The sequence below is a fragment of the Chiloscyllium plagiosum genome, chromosome 20 (genome assembly GCF_004010195.1).
Source record: "Chiloscyllium plagiosum isolate BGI_BamShark_2017 chromosome 20, ASM401019v2, whole genome shotgun sequence".
Lineage (NCBI taxonomy): Eukaryota > Metazoa > Chordata > Chondrichthyes > Orectolobiformes > Hemiscylliidae > Chiloscyllium > Chiloscyllium plagiosum.
The window spans coordinates 50,641,386-50,655,624 of record NC_057729.1 but is presented as its reverse complement, the minus strand read 5'-3'; positions in this window follow the sequence as shown (position 1 = coordinate 50,655,624).

Sequence of the window (14,239 nt, the reverse complement as noted above, 5' to 3'; positions counted from 1 at the left end):
CAGACAGGTCTTTTTCCGAGGGTATGGGAGTCAAAAACTAGAGGGCATAGGTTTAAGGTGAGAGGGGAAAGATTGAAACATCAGACGCTGAGGGGTGACCTTATAGAGGTTTGTAAAATAATGAGGGGCATGATAGGAGAAATAGACAGGTCTTTTTCCGAGGGTATGGGAGTCAAAAACTAGAGGGCATAGGTTTAAGGTGAGAGGGGAAAGATTTAAAAGGGACTTATGGGGCAATTTTTTCACACAAAGGATGGTATGTGTATGGAATGAGCTGCCAGAGGAAGTGGTGGAGGCTGGTATGATTACAACATTTAAAAGGCATCTGGATGGGTATATGAATAGGAAGGTTTTAGAGGGATATGGGTCTAATGCTGGCAAATAGGACTAGATCATTAAGATATCTGGTCGGCATGGACGAGTTGGGCCAAAGGGTCTGTTTCCATGCTGTACATCTCTATGACTCTACGATTCTATTTTTCAGCAGTTTTCCCCTTAGCGAATTGTAGCGAATAAGCCCAACTCACTCCTGTTCTCTTGGCTTATTGCTCTTCCTCCCTATATTCTCACTACATTGGAACCAAATCTTATCACTCACTCATTCATTCATCCAATCTGTCATGGTCTTTCTCAGGTCTCAAAATATGTGAAGATTGTTTTCTTTACAAATTGTGAAGAATTCTGGTCTCCTTCCTATTGGAAAGATGTTGTGAAACTTGAAATGGTTCAGAGAAGATTTACAAGGATGTTGCCAGGGTTGGAGGATTTGAGCTGGGCCGGGTGCTGGCAGGTGGGACTAGATTGGGTTGGGTTGGGATATCTGTTCGGCATGGACTAATTGGACTGAAGGGTCTGTTTCCATGCTGTACATCTCTATGATTCTATGACTATGTTATAACCCAAGCTTTGAGTCACTCAGTCACCAAGCATCTATAACAAGACCTGATTTGTCTCTTAATAACATCAGCTGCGATCATAACAGTTAAAAAGGTACATAAAGCTCACAATCATATTGGAAAAACAAATTACAGTGAGAGCAAATATCTACTGCCCAGCTAACAGTATAAGCCAGTAGTACCAATGTAGCAGGCAGCTACCAGCGACAACTGTGTCCAACTGGCAGCAGTGGAAAGATGCCAGTACCGAGGTCCGTCATCTTGGAGCACAGAAAGTTAAGGTCAGATTGAATGGAGGTATTCATGATCATAAAGTGTCATAGAATACTTAACGAGAAACTTCCCTCTTTCAAGACCATAACTGACCATAGAACCGGAGGTAGAACAATATGACACAGGAGCAGAAGTAGGCTATTCGGCCCATCGAGTCTGCTCTGCCATTCTCTGAGAACATGGCTGCTCTGATAATCCTCAACTCTCCTTTTGTGCATCATCCCCATAACCATTATCTAAACAATTGTCTACCTTAACCATGAATATATCTAATGACCCAGCCTTGACAGCCCTCTGCAGTCAAGAATTCCCACAGATTCATCACCCTCTGGGAGACAAAATTCCACCCCGTCTCTGTCTTACAGGGGTGACTCCAGTTAAGGTAAAGAACCTTATTTTACAGGTAAGCAGGTAAAATAAGGAGAATTGTTTTACATAGATACTAGTTATGATTTGAAATGCACATTTTGAAGAGGGGAAAAACCTAAGAAATAGAATTGGATAAATATTTTAAGAGAAGGTAAGGAGAACTAATTGAACAACTCTTTCAGAGAACTAGCACAGAATAAGCTGAATGGCCTCCAAGATTCTAACTGAACCGTATAATTCCAAGCATAGAAACAGGCCATTCTGCCCATTGTGTTTGCAGTGGCTCTTTGCAAGGTCAAGCATTTTTCTCATATCCCCATTCTCTAATGATATCCTCCACTCCTTCAAGTATTTTATTTCTACTTTTAAAAGATGCAAAGCACCCTTTACGTTATTTACTCCCTGTAGCAAAGTATCTAGTCCATCAAAGCGTTTCCCTCGTCTGGTTACTATTACCTCATCAAACCCCTTCAATGAGTTCCCCTTCCATTGCCCCATTGATGATCAGCCAACTCAGTAGGTTTATAAAATGTATGTTCTGACCACTTCTGAAGAAGGGTCACTCGACCTGAAACGTTAGCTCTGTTTTGCCTCCACAGATTCTGCCAGACCTGCTGAGTTTTTCCAACCACTTTTTTTTGTTCATAAAATTTAGGGTCCTTTCCATCAATACAATTCAGTGAACTATTAAACCCCTGGCTCACAAAGGGAGATTTCACATGTGTCTTGCATCTGTGGTATGGCTGACACACTGGGATCATGCATCCCAGCTACTAAGAAAGATGTGATTATTAACTAAAAGAAAGGAGCAAGTTTCTGGATCAGAATCTCTCTTGACAAGGTAAGATCAGGGTACTCACTATTCTGGGCCTACTGTCCTGAAACGTTTCACCATCAGATCAAGACAGATATAACTGCTGCCTGGCTCCTTAAGCAAACGTGGTAGATCGGGAGTGACAGAAGGCAGTGTGGAAAGAGCATAGTCAATGGGTAGAGGGGATAAGGAGAGGGGAAGGGGAAGGAAAGAGGTTAGGAAGGGGAACATAAGAACTAGGAGCAGGAGTAGGCCATTAGGCCTGTTGAGCCTGCTCTGCCATTCAATAAGATCATGGCTGATCTGTTTGTGGACTCAGCTCCACTTATTTGCCTGCTCACCATACCCCTTACTTCCTTTACTGTTCAAAAATCTATCTATCTTTGCCTTAAAAACATTCAACGAGGAAGCCTCAACTGCTTCACTGGGCAGAAAATTCCACAGATTCACAACCCTTTGGGTGAAGAGGTTCCTCCTCAACTCAGTCCTAAATCTGCTCCCCCTTATTGTGAGGAAATGGCCCCTGGTTCTAGTAGAAGTGAGGGATGGGCAAGAAGAGGTAGTTGAAGCAGAAGATGTGGGGAAGACAAGAAATTGGAGGAGAAAGATGGATAGAGGAGTACGGAGGAGAGCAAAAGAGGAGGAAATGGTAGAAGGGGATAGCTGAGAGGGAAAGAGAAGGGAAAAAATCAAAATCAGGAAACAGAGGAAAATAGGTGATGAGAAGAGGAGAAGAAGGTAGAGGAGGAGGAATAAATAAGTAAAATTAAAGCCAATGAATACAACAGCAAAGGGTAAATATAAATTTAGACCCAATGGTAAATGGTTGTAAAAGAAAAGAGAAAACTGCAAAATATGACTGAAACGGCTTTTAGCCATCGATGAATTCATTAATCTAGCCAGGGAGTTGATCGGTGTTAATACTGGAACAGACTGCCCCCCGGGCACTCAAAACAGTGAATACTGGCTGGAAGAGCCAATACAGATATTGGATTAGGAAATGGAAGAGTTTTGCCAGAAATTTCCCACGCACAAACTGCCCAACATCTGCCAGCACTCACTGGCAAATAGTGCAAGTGGAAAATAGCCATGTGAATGAGGATACAGCTCATGGAACCTGGCCCAGGGTGAGATAGTCAACTTCTTCACAAGAGGAAGAGAGGGTGAGAGGAAGAAAACTAAAGAGGCAAACAGATTTTGTTTCATGGAGAAGAAGCTAAAAATATAGAACTGTAGATGTTGGAAATCTGAAACAAAAACAGATATTGCTGGAAAACTCAGCAGGCCTGGCAGCATCTGTGAAGAGAGAAACAGAGTTAATACTTCAGGTCCAGTGACCCTTCTTCAGAAGTACAGTTTTTGATGGTTTTCTCGGTCTCTGAGGTTTGGGAAGTTCATAAGAAATTGGGATAGACTATGGGGTCATTCGGCCCTTTCAATGGCCAATCATTCATCTCAACCCAACATGACCCCTTGACCCCCATGTCCCTTGATTCACTTTGTGTCGAAAAATCTATTGATGTCATTCTGGAATGTACTCAATGACTGACCAGCCTCTCCATCCTTGAGAGTAGAAAATTCAAAAGAGTAAGTAGTATTTTCTTTTTTCAATCCTAAATAATTGGCCTCCTATCCTAAACTGATGACCCCTAGTTCTCTGCATCTACGCTGGTTAGGATTGTCTTTGACATGCAATGCAGTGTCCATAAGGACAAATGATATAGGAACAGAATTAGGCCATTCAGCCCATCGAGTCTGCTCTCCATTTGATAATGGCTGCTATGTTTCTCAACCCCATTCTCTTGCCTTTTCCACTTAACCTTTGAACCCCTTTCCAGTCAAGAACCTACCTATTTCTGTCTTAAATACACTCATTAACTTGACCTGCGGCTAATGAGTTCTGTAGATTAACCACCCTGTGGCTGAAGAAATTCCTCCTCATCTGCGTTCTGAAGAGTTCTCCCTTCACTCTGAGGCTGTTCCCTCAGGTCCTAGTCTCTCCCACTAGTGAAAACATCTTCTCCACATCCACATATAGATACTGATATATCCAGGCCTCTCAGTATTCCGTATGTTTCAGTGAGATCCCCCTCATCCTTCTAAACTCCATTGAGTACAGATCCAGAATCCTCATGTGGCAAACCCTTCATCCCCGGGATCATTCTTGCAAACCTGTCACAGTATGTTTCAGTGGATTGAATAAACTGGAAATTTAGAACAGGAACAGTTGTTAGTATCCAACAACCAGTTTCCCAAATCAAGCTGTCCTGATACCAGTGTCACTGAGTATCCCAATCTTACTTCGTCAAGAGAGATTCTGATTGAGAGACTTGCTCTGTTTCTTTGTGAATAAATCCTCACATCTTTCTCAGTTGCTGAGATGCAGGATCCCAGGGTATCTACCACACCACAGTGACAACACACATGTAACATCTCCCTCAGCAAGCCAGAGGTTAATTAGGTCTTTGAGGAGATTGATGCTCCTTTCACACCTCTGACCTTCAGATGGGGCTTTGGTGAGGCTATGTTTGAGGTATTGTTCCGTTTTGGTCTCTATATTGTTATGGACCAGGCCAGACCCCCCTCAAAACATTTCAAGAAAGTAGCCCAGACCCTAACTTTGCTGTTTTAAGCAGGTGTAAAGTGGTTATTCCAGGAGAGAAGTGGTTATTCCAGTAGAGATGCAGCTAGTTAAGCCACTTAGTTTTAAACAAAACTGAATTTATTTGCAAGATTACCAAATGAAACATAAATAAAAGAGAACAGAGTACAGAGTAACCTAACCGATCCGCAAACCCAGCAGACTCTCCTAACTTAATGATGCTGTTCTAAATACTTGCAACAATCCCCATAAACACCCCTTGGCACAGAAGGTAAGATCAAACACAGGATCTTACAGGAGAGAGAGAGAGATGGCACAGAGATTCAGCATGGAACACCTTCTTCCATGTAGTTGTTTCTTGGAACAGCAGCTTCTAAACTGATGGACTGCTTTCAGTGAACAGCCAGACTGCTAAAAGCCCAATCAAACCAGAGAAAAGTTGAGCTGGGAGAACTGGCCACTTCCCTTTCATTGTACAAGTGTTTCTTTACTTGAAAGCCTGTTGTCTGAGGCAGTATCTATTAGCTATAATCAAACTGTCCCTAAAACCCATTGAATGCCAGACCTTTCAGAATTGCTGCTTTGCCGACCTCTCTGAAAAAAAAGCCAAGGACAGCATAACCTTGTTAAAGGAGCAGCGTCGTCACAATATTTAACAAAGGATATCTTGGCATTGGAGGCGGTGAAGGTTCACTGATTGGGCCCCCTTGGTGAAGCAGGTTGGGATTGATGAGGAGTTGAGTGAATTGGTTGATATTCTCAATAGTTTCGAGGAATGAGACGGGGACCCATTGAAACATACAAGAATCTGAAGAGGCTGATAGGTTATGCCGAGTGATTGTTCTGGCTGGTTTGGAGAAGCTAAAATAAGGAGGGGGCATCAGTCTTAGATAAGATGCCAATCATTGAGGACTGAGATAAGGAGAGATTTCTTTACTTAGAGGATCTTGTAACTATAGAATTCTCATTCTATGCATCCCAGGGGTTCGATGCTCCATCATTGAATATATTTATGGCTTGGATAGACAGATTATTGGTCTCTCTTGAAATCAAGGGATTTGGGGATTTGGATATATGGGAATCTGGTGAGAAAGTGAGGTTGAAACCCAAGATCAGGCATGACCGTACTGAATGTTGGAATGTGGCCTGGGGATTTACTTAAATTTTCCTGACTTTTTGTGCACTTGACATTATTAAAACCTAAACAAAACTGTCTCCTCAGGCCCTAGGGATTTTATCAGTTTCACCCGCAGCCCAACCCAGCTCATTCAATTTTTTTCCTCAACAAAATAAAATCAAAGAACTGCAGCTGCTGGAAATCTGAAACGGAAACAGAAAGTGGTGAAGAGACTCAGCACTCTGGAGTGTATGTGGAGAGAGAAACAGATCTAACGTTTTGAATCCAGTGATATTTCATCAGAAAATTCTGTCCGATGTTATTTCCCGTCTGTGACCATTCATCAGGATAGGTGATTGGTTAATAACCCGAAAGGTTAGCTTTGGCTCTGTAGGTCAATAGATATGCAGATGAATCTCTGAGATACAACAAACTGTAACTTCGACCTCAGTCATAGAATTCCTACAGTCTGGAAGCAAGCCATTCAGCCCATTGAGTCCATAGCAACATTCTAAACAGCATCCCATCCAGACCTCACCTTCCTTATACTTGTAACCCTGCATTTCCCATGGCCAATCCACCTAACCTGCACATCTTTGGAAGGAAACCAGACCACCCAGAGGAAACTCACACAGATGCAGGGAGAATGTGCAAACTCCATACAGACAGTCATCTAAGGCTGGTATAGAACCAGGATCCATGATGCTGTGAGGTAGCAGTGCTAACCACTGAGCCACCATTGTGTATATACAAACAAGGAACAGGAATAGGCCCCTTAGCCCTTTCAGCTTGGTCCACCATTCAATGAGACCAGGGCTGATCTTATTTTAATCTTAACTTTACATTCCTCTTCTTTGAAGAGATGACTACGGTAATGGAATGGGAATGTCTATGGATGTTGTGTATATGGACTTCCAGAGGCATTTGATAGAGTCCCACATAAGAAACTGTTAACTAAGGCAGAATGTCAGTGTTGAGGGTAAATTACTGACACTGCTAGGAAATTAGTTGAATGGGAAGCAACATAAAATAGGGATAATGGGTAATTACTCAAATTGTGATCAATAGTGCCCAAGAAGTATCTGTGTTAGGGCCTCAATTATTCGCATTGTTTATTAATGACTTGGATAATGGCATGGAAAGTCTTATATCCAAATTTATTGACGTCACAAAGTTAGGCAGATTACAGACAATGTAGATGATGGCATAAAAGTACAAAGGGACATTGATACATGAAATGAATGGGCAAAGGTATGGTAGATGGAGTTCAGTGTAAGTGAGTGCGAGTTTATCCATTTTGGACTGAGAAAGAATGGATCAAGTTACTTTCCAGATGGTATGGAGTTAAAACACAGGGAATGCCAAAAGAGGCTTGTAGGTTTGAGCACATAGATGTCACAAACAGGTGCAAAAATTACTCAATGAGGAACACACGTACCCATACTCAAGCAGCTCCTGCCTCCACTGACACTACCAGCCCAGTTGGGTATTTCCAGCACTTTCTGTATTAATGTCACCCCCTCAGCCTCCTCTTATCTGAGGGATACAGGTTGCTGAGCTTAATGTGGAACATTGCCTTTGGCAGCATATCTCTACCTGATGAGATGACATTTACGATAGCTCCCAATAATTTAATAACGTGACTTAGTTAATGTGGAACTGAAAGATCCAACAGACATTTATTTACAGCTAACATTTCGGGTCCTCAGAACTGGAGAAGGGTCACCGGACGTGAAACTTTAACTCTGATTTCTCTTCACAGATGCTACCAGACGTGCTGAGCTTTTCCAGCAATTTCCGTTTTTTGTTTCTGATTAACAGCATCCGCAGTTCTTTGGGTTTTTACTTACAGCTGCTGGTATGTACATGTGACAATAGCTTATTCCATTGCAAACAGTAGCACACTGAGGTTGAGGCTGAGGTTTTTATACCCTCAGATCACACAGTACTGCACAGTGATGAACTAATTTAAGGTATGATTTGGAGATGCCGGTGTTGGACTGGGGTGTACAAAGTTAAAAATCACACAACACCAGGTTATAGTCCAACAGGTTTAATTGGAAGCACTAGCTTTCGGAGCACTACTCCTTCATCAAGTGATTGTGCATGAATCAATCACAGTAATTTTACAGTCTTGTAATTCACTCACTGTTATCATGTTGCATCTGCCTCAGGGACCTGTGGATCAATAGAAAAAATATTCAGAACCATTTTATCTTTCGTGTCAGTTCCTAAGCATCAGAAAACAAACATTAAGTAGAGTCCTGATAATTGAAATATAAAATGTACACCTGAGCAGACAAAGACATAATGGTAGACTTGTAATCAGGTGCAGACATCAACACCAGCAGCTTACAATCAGGGGAACCGTGTAATGAGAGAGCTTCACTGTGATTACTCCAAGTTTACAATCGATAGGCATGCAGAGACTGAGCAGGAAATGAATCTTCTGATATTATCGAATATATATGAAGTGGAATCTCACCTGACTGGAATACATATACAAATCCTTCATGGCTGCTACCAAACACAGACAGGCCACTGCCTTGCCTGTGGGACAATCCATTCAATTGTGTTCCTTTCGAGACAGTGTCAAGTACCGGTAAATGTCCAACTAGCTTGATGCAAAGTGTGTCATGGGGCTCAGCATTTCCGCCAGAAGCCTCAGATTCATTTTAAATGCAAGTCAAAGAATTTTGCACATCTGTTCACTGTGACCAGTTCCATCGCATTCCATTCCGAGGGTGGCTCAGTGGTAAGCACTGCTGCGTCATAGCAGCAGAGAACGGGTTCAATCCCACCCTCAGGCAACTATCTGTGTGGAGTTTGCACCTTCTCCCTGTGTCTATGTGGGTTTCCTCCCACAGACCAAAGATGTGTAAGTTAGGTAGATTAGGTGAATGCTGAATTGTCTGGAAATGCAAAGGAAATGCAGGCTTGCTGGACTAGAATTAGGGGAGGTGGGTCTGGATGGGATGCTGTTTGAACAGTCAGTGTGAACTCAATGGGCTGAATGGCCTGCTTCCACACTGTAAGGATTCCATGATTCACTTGATCTAAATGCAAATCTGTGAGGAGACACTTAGCATCTACAAGAAGCTACAATTAAACTCCAGGAACAAATACACTTCCCAGCTGCCTCAGAAAGAATACATTGAGCTGTAAAGGCTCCTGAGTGGTGGCCTATAAGGCTGGGGTGGGCTCCCAGAGTAAAATAAACAGTCATACTTAGAGGCGGAAGGACTGGTCATACTGTTCTGCTGTTTCAAGATCTACAAGACAAAGTTGGGTAGTTTCTTTCATTTGCAAGTTCTCTTGGTTTTTCTTCCAAGCCAGTTAAATTCCAGGGAGCCACCAGTGGACAGCTCCGTAATGCAGTCCCATCACTGGGACAGTCTGCCCAGAGACGGGAAAACCAGTGGCTTGGCTAAACCAGAGATAGGCAGTCAATTCCGAGCGAGGGTCATCGCCCTAGACCAGCCCTCACCACACCCCTCCCAGTCCCCACCGCCAGCCCACTATTGTGGAAGATGCCAGCCCCATCATTTCTAGGAGATGGTGGGGAGATCATTACAGCCAGAGGCTCAAGAGTTCAAGAAAGGCTCCCTGGTTGGGAACACACCCCTTGTACTCTCAATGATGGGCCTTTCCCCCTGATTGTCAGGTCCACCCTGACCAGCTCCCCCAGAAAAATAAAAACGTTTCCTCTCATCCTCCTCGTAGTCTCAGGAGTTACCTCTTCCTCTGATTTTCTCTTTAATTTCTCTGTGTGGAAGAAGTGCATTTGTATAGCGTCTTTCATGGAATCAGAGAATGATTACAACATGGAAGGAAGCCATCCGGTCCATCATGTCTGTGCTGGTTTTCAAGGAGCTAAGTGCCTGGTACCAGTCCCCCTGGCTTCTGCTCAGAATTCTGCACATTCTTCCTTTTCAGATAATAATTCACTTCCCTCTTCAAGACCCAACTGTAGCTGCCTCCATCACACTCTCCAGAAAAGCTGGATCTTTGAAGATCGCACTAGCCCCTGTCTCTGCACTCAGGGGAAACTCCTCTATCCAGAGACATCTCTCTGATCCCTCTCTCACCCTCTCCTATCTGGAGAGAAACCCTTTAGTCCCTCTCCAGTATCTGGGACTTCTCTGTAGCCCCTCTCTCACCCTCCTCTCTCTGGAGAGATCTCTCTAACCCCTCTCTCCAGCATTTGGGAGATCTCTGTAACCCCTGTCTCACCTTTATCTGGAGAGACCCCTCTTGCCCCTCACTCTCTAGTATCTGGAAGATCTCATTAATCCCTCATCCACTAATCCTTCAACCTTCTCTATCTGGAGAGATCTCTCTAACTCCTCTCCCCAGTATCTGGGAGCTCTCTGTAACTCTTGTCTCACCTTCCTCAATCTGGAGAGATCCCACTCGCCCATCTCTCCAGTATCTGGGTGATCTCTCTAACCCCTCCCTCACCCTCCTCTATCTGGGAAGCTCATTGACTCAGAGGATATAGAAATGAGCGGTTCTAAAATTGATAAGGAAAAGAAAATGTGAAAATCCACTGATGAGGGAAAACCTCCTCCCTTCACTTCTAATATCTTTCAGGTTGATATTAATTTAAAATACAGCATAATTCAGTCTTGCTGTTTACAGTACATTTCACTGAAGCAATATTCCTTGCCTATAACGCCCTTAACAATTCATGTTAATAAACCTATGCTTGACTGATGTTGTAATCCAGCTGCTATTCCAACAAAATAAACTCACTGGAATAAATTAATTCACCGACTGTAATGACTGATCTTTTAAATTGGATTCTTTCAAGATGCAAATATGAAGACCGGGAACATGGTCAGTCAGTCGGTGGGGGGAGGTGATAAAGCTGCTTTATGGCATCACATGTTGAATGAATGTTTGCAGTTTCAAGTCCCAGGCACCACTTATTCCAAACACGTTAAAAGATTTGTTATCAGGCCATTGGAATTTTCCTCCTTTCCTTTGATCCATCTTCAAGTCAGAAACATCCTGGACATGTTTTATGTTATTTATTCACTCGTGGGAGGTGGGCATCACTGGCTGGACCAGCACCTCTTGAGAAGGTGGGGATGAGCTGCCTTCTTGAACCACTGCAGTCCACGTGCTGTTGGTAGACCCACAATGCCCTTAGGGAGGAAAATCCAGGGTATTGACCCAGCAACAGTGAAGGAATGGTAATATATTTCAAAGTCGGGATGCTGAGTGGCTTGGAAGGGAACTTGCAGGTGGTGGTGTTCCCATGTATCTGCTGCTCTTGTCCTTCTGGATGGAAGTGGTGGTGGGTTTGGAAAGAGCTATCTAAGGATTTTGGTGAATTTCTGTTGTGCATCTTGTAGATGGAACATTCGGCACATTCTAACAAATGTGTAGCATCAATCCGCTGCAATATTTCAAAATAGGCATCTTATGAGCCTGTGCACTCAAACCTTTAGTGAGTCATCATCTCCTGCACCAATCATATGTTCCTCAGGGATATAGGAGCAGAATTAGGCCAATCAACCCATCAAGCCTGCTCTGCCATTCGATCGTGGCTGATATACTCCTCACCCCCATTTCCCTGCCTTGTCCCCATATCCCTTCAACCAGATTAAAAATCTGTCTAACTCCTCCTTAAATTTACTCACTGTCCCAGCATCCACGGTACTTTGGAGCAGTGAATTCCACAGATTCACAATCATTTGGGAGAAGAAGTTTCTCCTTGACTCTGTTTTAAATTTGCTGCCACTTATCCTAAGACTAGACATCCAGCACTTCCTCCTCTGTAATATGGACATTTTTCAAGATGTCACCATCTATTTCCCTACCTTCTATATCTTCCATGTCCTTTTCCACAGTAAATACTGATACAAAATACTCATTTAGTATCTGCCCCATCTCCTGCGGCTCTACACAAAGGACGCCTTGCTGATCTTTCAGGGGCCCTATTCTTTCCCTAGTTACTCTTTTGTCCTTAATGTATTTGTAAAAACCATTTGGATTCTCCTTGACTCTATTTGCCAAAGCTATCTCATGTCCCTTTTTGCCCTCCTGATCTTTCTCTCAAGTATACTCCTACTGCCTTTATACTCTTCTAAGGATTCACTCGATCTATCCTGTCTATACCTGTCATATACTTCCCTCTTTTTCTTAACCAAACCCTCAATTTCTGATTCCTGAAGAAGGGCTCATGCCCGAAACGTCGATTCTCCTGCTCCTTGGATGCTGCCTGACCTGCTGCGCTTTTCCAACAACACATTTTCACCTCAATTTCTTTAGTCATCCAGCATCCCCTATACCTACCATCCTTTCCTTTCACCCTAACAGGAATATACTTTCTCTGGATTCTCATTATCTCATTTCTGAAGGCTTCCCATTTTCCAGCCATCCCTTCACCTGCGATGTGAGCATAAGAGGTATGGTTAGTAAGTTTGCAGATGACACCAAAATTCGAGGTGTAGTGGACAGCGAAGAAGGTTACCTCAGATTACATCGGGATCTTGATCAGATGGGCCAAGGAGCTGAGAATTGGCAAATGGAGTTTAATTCAGTTAAATGCGAGGTGCTGCATTTTGGGAAAGCAAATCTTAGCAGGACGTATACACTTAATGGTAAGGTCCGAGGGAGTGTTGCTGAACAAAGAGACCTTGGAGTGCAGGTTCATAGCTCTTTGAAAGTGGAGTCGCAGGTAGATAGGATAGTGAAGAAGGCGTTTGGTATGCTTTCCTTTATTGGTCAAAGTATTGAGTATAGGAGTTGGGAGGTCATGTTGCAGCTGTACAGGACATTGGTTCGGCCACTGTTGGAATATTGCGTGCAATTCTGGTCTCCTTCCTATCGGCAAGATGTTGTGAAACTTGAAAGGATTCAGAAAAGATTTACAAACATGTTGCCAGGATTAGAGGATTTGAGCTATAGGGAGAGGCTGAACAGGCTGGGGCTGTTTTCCCTGGAGCGTCGGAGGAGGAGAGGTGACCGTATAGAGGTTTATAAAATAATGAGGAGCATGGTTTGGATAAATAAAGTTTTTTTCCTTGGTTGTGGGAGTCCAGAACTAGAGGGCATAGGTTTAGGGTGAGAGGGGAAAGATATAACAGAGACCTAAGAGGCAACTTTTTCACTCAGAGGGTGGTACGTGTATGGAATGAGCTACCAGAGGAAGTGGGGGAAGCTAGTACAATTGGAACATTTAAAAGGTACCTGGATGGGTATATGAATAGGAAGGGTTTGGAGGGATATTGGCCAGGTGCTGGCAGGTGGGACTAGATTAGGTTTGGATATCTGGTCAGCATGGACGGGTTGGACCGAAGGGTCTGTTTCCGTGCTGTACATTTCTATGACTCTATGACAACAACCTCTCATCTTAGGATGCCCCACAAGAAGAAGCATTCGCTCCAGGTCACCCTGTATCCATTTTTGAGGCCCTCTCCTGATATCAATACACTCTTGACCTCTTCAGAATGAAGGTGTTAACACTGGCAATGCTATGTCAAAGAATGGATTATTTTAATTTGTTCACAGAATATGTCGCATTTCCCTCAATTTCGTTTACTTCTACAGGGACCTTCAGGGTCTGTGCACAACAGCAATCTCTGGAATCAGATTGATGTCAGCTCACTAATTGCCATGCCTAGAACCTCACAGCAACAGTGAACACATTGTGGGAACATTGGAGATAAAGGACATCACTAACTAGGATAGCATTATTGCCCATCTGTAATCTTTTTTTTAATGTGTTCATGGGATCTAGGTGTCATTTATAGGCCAGCATTTATCATCCATGATAAAAAAACGTCAACCACAATGCTGTGGGTGCAGAGCTACAGGTAGGCCTGACCAGGTAAAGATGGCAGATTTCCTTCCCTGAAGGACATTTGCTAACCAGTTTTGTTTTACGACAATCCACATTAAGCTCGCTTTTGTTTTAAATTCCAACAATTAGGTACAATTCTAACCACCTGCCACGGTGGAATATGAGGTAAAAACAATGACTGCAGATGCTGGAAACCAGATTTTGGATTAGTGGTGCTGGAAGAGCACAGCAGTTCAGGCAGCATCTGAGGAGCAGTAAAATCGACGTTTCGGGCAAAAGCCCTTCATCAGGAATAAAAGAAGGACTTTTGCCCGAAACGTCGATTTTACTGCTCCTCGGATGCTGCCTGAACTGC